At 41.3% G+C, this 7,922-nt stretch overlaps 1 long non-coding RNA gene across 12 annotated transcripts; it reads right to left on the minus strand.

Annotated features, from left to right (window-relative positions):
* Nucleotides 1-1,155: 1,155 nt before the first annotated feature.
* Nucleotides 1,156-6,444, minus strand: LOC123043106 (uncharacterized). Of its 12 annotated transcripts, none has more exons than XR_006419036.1 (8): nucleotides 5,901-6,444; nucleotides 5,622-5,783; nucleotides 5,371-5,514; nucleotides 5,130-5,288; nucleotides 4,649-4,872; nucleotides 3,365-4,469; nucleotides 2,238-2,421; nucleotides 1,156-1,675 (listed from the first exon to the last, which is right to left on the minus strand). It is a non-coding gene; the product is annotated as an uncharacterized lncRNA (long non-coding RNA). The 12 variants fall into 12 exon arrangements; XR_006419033.1 differs by having other exon boundaries at nucleotides 5,622-5,774; nucleotides 5,861-6,444; XR_006419028.1 differs by having other exon boundaries at nucleotides 5,622-5,771; nucleotides 5,861-6,443.
* Between the last annotated feature and the right edge of the window lie 1,478 nt (nucleotides 6,445-7,922).

The raw sequence follows: 7,922 nt of genomic DNA on the forward strand, positions 1-7,922 counted from the left end.
TGGAGTGTGCCGAACGTCCGGGACTTGTCGGACGTCCGCTCGTTTGGCTCGAGTGCGGGATTGCCGGTCGTCCGGTGGGTCTTCAGGCGCCGGATGTCCGGTCCCGACCGGTGGTCCGGTGGCTGGAGCTTCTTCCGTAGCTCTTCTTCTCGTTCCTCGCGCTTGGTGTCCTTGCCTTCTTGTCCATGGTCTTCCTCTTGGTTCCTGGTCATGCATAGCACACATGTTTGAGGTAGTAGCCATGTCTCACGTATGGAAAGTGATGGTTCGAAGAGGAGCGAGTTCACCTTGTTTCCAATGGTGTATAGATGAGGTCTCGTCTTATGTTCTCTTAGGGCTTGGAGAATAGTCGGAGTGTACATGGGGATGAACGTGGGATGCTCCGCATCATGGTTGAGGACGGTGGAGCGTCAGGGGGCCCACGAGGCAGGGGGGTAGGGCGCGCCCCCACCCTCGTTGACATGTGGAGGCCCACCTAACGTGGATCTTCCTTCTAGTATTTTTTATATACTAGTTGACCAGTTGCGCCAAATGGCGCAGAGACCCGCTAAAGCCATGTTGTCGATGAAAATAATTTCATTTTGCAAGAACATATGGCGTAGAGACTCGCTAAATCCATGTGCACTTTGAATCTTTTTCCATGATATAGTTGGTTTAGTTGTGGGCAAAGACATATGATAAGAAAATTTACCCCTTTAATAAAAAAAGAATGGAGACTATTGTCTATAATGGGACCTACACACACATTTTAATTTATCTCTGATCCAAATGGCGTAAAGTCTGATTTTGTACCATGGGCACGTTGAAAATATTTGTATCTTTTCAATAACTTTATGTTTGAGCAAGCGCAAAGACCATGTAAAACCCAAAGTGTTTTCAAAATATTTGACTTGGATAGTAGAAGTAGTAGGTTTTAGCAATTAGTTAGGGTAGCATGCATATTTTGTTATTTTATTCAGGCAACATAGAGCCAAATGGCGCAAGGTATATGACATACAACTTTACCGTGAAGATGCGATGCAATATATTCCTTGACTTAATTGTGTTCAAACACATTAGGAGATCAAACCCATAATTGTTGTACCTCCCTGAATTAAAACCCAAAACACCCAACATGGCCTTTCACAATAGGAAAAAATATTAGCACAAACAGAGTTCAGATGTTACATGTTACATAAGACTTTAGCTTGAGCAACTGTTATATGTATATAAATTTCCTACTTTTAATAACAACAGCAAACAAGAACCTTCCTAAAGAGCAAACTCCCTTAAGCTGTGTTCGGTTCACAGGGAATTGAAGAGGTTTGGCAGGGATCGAGGGGGGATTAGATCTCCTACAAGTCAAATTCCCCCCAAATCCCCTACAATCCCTGTGGGAAGAGGTGTAACCGAACAAAGCTTTATGCAGAGTTGTCCTCTCATCTGTTTCAAAATTCAACTTGTGCACACTGGCACTGAAACATTTTATCAATGCACAATAAAATATTGAACACACAAAATAGTCTAGTTGGGAATCCAAATGATTGACTTTCACACATCAGCATACACTCAAATCATAGAAAATTTATTCTTCCGGAAATGAAAACTAACATCCACAAGTCACATGCTCCACCCGCCCTTTGGACTGCTCTTCTCCTCATGCCTCCTCTTCAATCACTCACCACATTAATAACACCTGAATAAGAAAAACCACTTATGAATTATACTGGCATGCAAAATATTGTATATTGTGAAGCATAGCAATGCCACTAAGTAAGATGTGCACTCTCATATATATAATAATGGTCTACTATAAACCCATATATTTTCTATCAAAAGTTTCTTTCTTGTGAACTATACTATCTATAAAAGATAGGTCAAATGGTTAAAAAATGACATGTAAACAATAAACACAACCTATAGCCAGTAACCAATTAGCAAAGCCCTATTTTTTGCAAGGCCGACATCACGGCCGCCATCACTCATGGCCTGCCTTGGAGGAACGACATGAAGGTTGCCAAAGGTCAGCGCTACTGCGGGTGTTTCTATTCACATCATCAATAGATTATGTATGCACCTAGGTAATTCCAAGTTTTCATTTAGATATATCCTCTTCAAAGGATATGGGCTACACGGTAGCCTGGACAGGAAGCTGCAGCCTAAGACAACCTAAATCAGCAAATATAGAAATTACCCTGCAGTTCTAAAGATCTGAAATACAACCGCACGGATAAATTTTTGCTGCGAAAGAACCATACGTGCATATACAATAGCGTGTTGTTGATTCCACGGAGCAAATTTAACATCAGCTAAGGTGATGCTTTCGTTGTGCATGAACTCATACACAATCATGTTCTTCTTGTCTTGCTGACTGTAAGCAGTGAATGTTACTAGGTTCCAATGATGTATTCCAGAAAGCAATGCTACCTAAAATAAGTAGACCTGCACAACAGACTACATGTAAGCCAGCCAACTCATCAGGACAATGTTGGTAAGAAAAGAAATGCATGAGCATATGGTACATTGTAATGCAACGATGCAATAATAGGATGATATGGCTGTTCAGTAGACCATTGCAATAGACCATGAGAGAAGGTGCACATAATTGAACTACTTGGCATAAAATAAGACAAGTTCATCATCTAACAACAAGAGCCTACACTGGTATATAATTATAGAAGATATTAGGTATGCAAATATGATAATATATAACCCTATTCGATTATTCCATTTGATGTGATGCTAAGAAGCACACATAGAGCTGTCTATTTCTTTTCTCAAGGAAAATAACACCAGGATTATTTTCAGTAAGAAGTGCACACGACAATCACGCCTCAGTTGATAAATAATAAAGGATTAATCAGAAAATAAAATAAACGACTCAAAGGGCATTGTATATTTGTATTGTCAAAAAATCTACAGCTCCTTGAAAGAAGGTCGTTCTACATAGTAACTAAGCAAGCTTACGAAGGACTTGTGATTTAATTTGAAAATCCTATTATGTGGAAGTAAAATCATTCTAATAACTCTATGGAGCTGCAAAGATATACTCCAAACAATGATGAGATACAGTGACAATTCTGGTACAGAGCATAATGTTCATGAGATACATACAACGAAAATTGTGGTATGGGAATGGCCAATTAGGATCCCTGATCTTTAACATATACCTAATATCCAAACTTTCAACTATTATGGACTGATGCATATGTGTATGTAGTTAGCTGCACGTACAATATATTCCTTCATTTGAAAACACTTGTCCTTTTAACCTCTCAAGTTTTAGTTAATTAATCAGTCACATATAATTGTCAGTATATATACATACATGCATGGATCGATCCATGCTTGCATGCATTAGGCAGATAGAAGTACGTGAACATACTCTAGGACATGGCATCGTGCTTGCTTCTGTCAGGAGGGGTGATTCCCGGAGCAAGCGAGCAGCTACAGCAAGCTCCTCTGTTGTCGCTTTCACATCCTCCATGTACACTTATGTCAAGAACAAAAGGCACAAATCATAAGCTTCTTAACTAACATTTGGCATCTCGTACTGCTAGTGCTAAGAAAACACAACTGAAAGCTATCGTCCTCCCCTGAGCACTCCTCCTTGTGCATTTACAAATAGCTAGTGTTTGCATCTCCAATCTCAAAGGCAAATCGAGATAATTAGAGAGAGGGAGAGAGAGATTTTGTAGGGGACTCACACGCACACTTAGGTGTCAAGAATTTCTATGAATTGGACATAAAAAAGTTATATATTGGTGGAGTATGGCGTAAAAAGGACACTGAATAGAACAAGAACATGTGTTTTTCTTACGGTTTGCAACGCTCATTGTGCACTATAAAAACAGTGTGCAAGCCATTGACCATAGCAACAGCAGATACTTGAATTTTTATCTTAGTAAATGAAATATAGTGAATTGAATGAAGTGAAGCCCTCGGCTAGATTAACAAACCATTTTGTAAAGCAAATGTAAAGGAAGATACCTACAAAACATGGCTTGAACTGAACAATGTGCATTTACTCAAGCTGAAGATAGTTGCGTAGTAACCAAACACTGGACTACTAATCCTTGTTTGACTTTTCCTTATCAGCTGTCCTTAAAATGTTGCTTCACCATATAAAACTATTAAGTTTTCATTATCTTCACAACAATATCTATCTTTTGCATTTGGTGACTTACAGACAATAAAAGATTAAGAGGGGGAAAAATCAACAAAGCATGGGAAAAAACTCACAAAATTATGCAAAGACATCTTTAGATTTAACAAAGGATGTAGGTTTGGATTAATTAAGGACATGAACAGTCACCTTGTTGTTGAAAGATCTAAAGAAAATAATTGTTGAGAAGATGAAATGCTTCCAGGATTTCATACAGAACTGTTTGCTAGTGCTATGTGGGTCATGATGCTCACATAGGTATGTTTATCGCTTTGGGATAAGAAGTGTATTCTGCCCAGGGAAATATTTAGGCAAGGATGTTGATCTGCAAATTTGAGGTAGAAAAATGTTTATTTTCCTAGGTACTGACTTGCAAGTGGTCTACAATTCAGTGAACAAAGAAATGTAGATCAAACATGAGATCCTAATGACAGACACCACTAATTATATTGAACGAAATAACATTCTATTCTTGGTTGAAATCAGCAAGGAAGCAGTACGTACCTTAGAAAGGTCTCCTCAGCCTGAGGGCACACAAGTAAGGTGGCCCCTGAAAAAAACGAGTTCATGCTCCATGCGTCCGTCCAATATCTCCGTCTTGTATCCTTTATTTGTTGTTTACTATTCTGTCCCCATACTTGTACATGGTATTCAATCATAGCTTGTCGTGTAGCTTGCAATTGGATTTGATGACGCATGTTTAGGGAGACCCTACCGACAGACACCACCTATTATATTGAGAAATGTTAGGGTTCTTTTTAGAATCATGTAACTATGGATGTTCTACTAATGCAATCAACAATGCCACAAAATAAATAGTGAAATTGTCTGATGCAATTATTAAAACTCTGCAAGTTAATTATCCATTGCTCATGGCTATGGCATAAAAAATACATACCCCAATGTAAGATTGAATTCACCATCATGAGAGAGAGAGAAAACATTCTGTATGCTATTACACAATGGGAAAGGTAACATCACTAACGCTCACTGAGTACGTGTGTTGTAGTAAACCGTGTGATTGGATCTGGATCTAGCGTCTGTCGAACAAAGTCTTTAGCAGGCTCAGATACTCCGGGCCTTGGGTCTCTTTTGAAATCTACCACAGAGCACATAATTGCTTGTGCTACTCCCTGTTCAGAATCTGCACAACATCACAACAATTTGTAAGGTGATTTATAATTTCTTCACAACATATATTCTGTCCAATCAAGGTAAGTAAGTACCTTCCAAAAATGTTTGCACACCACAAAGAACTATGTAAAGTATAACTCCTACAATCCAGACATTGATTTCAGGGCCATAATTGTGCTTTAATACCTCTGGGAGCATGTAGTATGGACTGGCTACAATTTTAGTAATCCGCCCACCTGCACATAGAAGACTTCATCTGTGAGAAGTATTTATGCAAACACATGTTGTGCGACTTGTTCTACTGATCAAAGAGAAGCAGCAAAAGAGGAGAAAATTCAGCAACCTGCAAGCTGAAGATGACCAGAAACGGATACCACATGGACTCCCTCTTCTGCCACGCACTGCCTCCCTCTTTCTCAGCCAGCTTCGGTTGTCCACTGTTCAGCCACCATTGTTTCTCCCTTCATCCCTGTTTCTGGCTTCATTTTATGCTCTGCTGCACGGCCTTGTCATTTTTTCAAGCGCATAGTACAGAAACTAAATATCATGTAGAAGCATATATAGATTCAAAGCAAAACTAACCTTGGATTGAAAATCCTGAAGGAGGAAGTATGGAAGGCACCTGACTGAAGTGGCCCGTGGGCATCGGCGGTGTTGGCTCTGTCTTCCCCATCTTCCTCACCGTGGATCACTCAGCTAGCTCCATAGAAGAGGAGATGGTGAGAAGAGAAGGGAAAGAGGAGGGGGTGCATTGGTGGTCGAGAGCAGGAGAAGAGGAGAGATGCGAATGGCTGAATGACTAATGTCGGCCGATGACCATCTCCCATCTGCCGCTGCACCTCCCTCTCCTCTTTCCTCTCTCCTTCTCCCGCCTCTCCTTCCTTCTCTGTTCTCTCTCCGTCATATTCCTTCTCTCCTTCAAGGACAGATCCATGGCCCCGTCATCCATGAGGTAACCGCCGCATGGTGGAGCAGAGGCACCGCGCGACGCGAGAGAAGAGGGAGTCAAGGGCGCAGATCTGGCCGACGGAGTGGTGGGAGCGATAGCCGACCCGAGGACCTTGCCAGGCGCTGGATCTCGTCGGTGGCAAATCTTCTAGTGCTGCGGCTGGTGATGAGGGAGGAGGGAGATGGTGTGACGGTGTGGCGTGGGAGTGAGGAGGAGGGAGGGGTGTGGCGGCTGGGGACTGGGGGCTAGGGTTCACGCCCACGGCCAACCACAGGCCCACACGTCGCCAGTGCGGCACACGAGGAGCCAATTGGCATCGGTGAAAGGCTCACCCAGCCAATAGACATCTGAAATGAGCCCACCCATTATTGGGCATTCAAAGCACTACGCGGTGAAAACAATTGATTACCAGCTAGTGAAAATCTGACGGCTGAAACGACCTAGTTGACCAGATCTAACGGCCACGAATAGCCCATCGCGAGGGACGGCCATGGGAGCGAGTTGGCTAGCCTCTGTATAGTTTTAAATTCCAAAATAATTCTCCGTTGATTTTTAGGTCATTCCGAGAACTTTTATTTCTGCACAGAAATAACACCATGGCAATTCTGCTGAAAACAACGTCAGTCCAGGTTAGTTCCATTCAAATCATGCAAGTTAGAGTCCAAAACAAGGGCAAAAGTGTTTGGAAAAGTGGATACGACGGAGATGTATCAACTCCCCCAAGCTTAAACCTTTGCTTGTCCTCAAGAAATTCAGTTGATAAACTGAAAGTGATAAAGAAAAACTTTTACAAACTCTATTTGCTCTTGTTGTTGTAAATATGTAAAGCCAGCATTCAAGTTTTCAGCAAGGATTATGAACTAACCATATTCACAATAACGCTTAGGTCTCATGTTTACTCATATCAATGGCATAATCAACTAGCGAGCAATAACAATAAATCTCGGATGCCAACACTTTCTGAAAACAATCATGATATGATATAACAAGACGGTATCTCGCTAGCCCTTTCTTAGACCGCAAAACATAAATGCTGAGCACTTTTAAAGATCAAGGACTGACTAGACATTGTAATTCATGGTAAAAGAGATCCAGTCAAGTCATACTCAATGTAAACTAACAGTAATGAATGCAAATGACAGTGGTGCTCTCCAACTGGTGCTTTTTAACAAGAGGATGATGACTCAACATAAAAGTAAATAGATAGGCCCTTCGCAGAGGGTAGCAGGGATTTGTAGAGGTGCCAGAGCTTGGTTTCGAAATAGATATGAATAATATTTTGAGCGGTATACTTTCATTGTCAACATAACAACCAAGAGATGGCGATATCTTCCATGCTACACACATTATAGGCGGTTCCCAAATAGAATGGTGAAGTTTATACTCCCCCTCCACCAACAAGCATCAATCCATGGCTTGCTCGAAACAACGAGTGCCTCCAACTAAAAAGAGTCCCGGGGGAGTTTTGTTTGCAGTTATTTTATTTGATTTGCATAAAGCATGGGACTGGGCATCCCGGTGACCAGCCATTTTCTCATGAGTGAGGAGTGGAATCCACTCCTCTTGAGAATAACCCGCCTAACATGGAAGATATGAACAACTCTAGTTGATACATGAGCTATTCGAGCATACAAAATAGAATGCTTATTTGAAGGTTTAGAGTTTGGCACATACAAATTTACTTGGAACGGTAGG

This window comes from Triticum aestivum, chromosome 1A (assembly GCF_018294505.1).
Source record: "Triticum aestivum cultivar Chinese Spring chromosome 1A, IWGSC CS RefSeq v2.1, whole genome shotgun sequence".
NCBI classification, from domain to species: Eukaryota; Viridiplantae; Streptophyta; class Magnoliopsida; order Poales; family Poaceae; genus Triticum; species Triticum aestivum.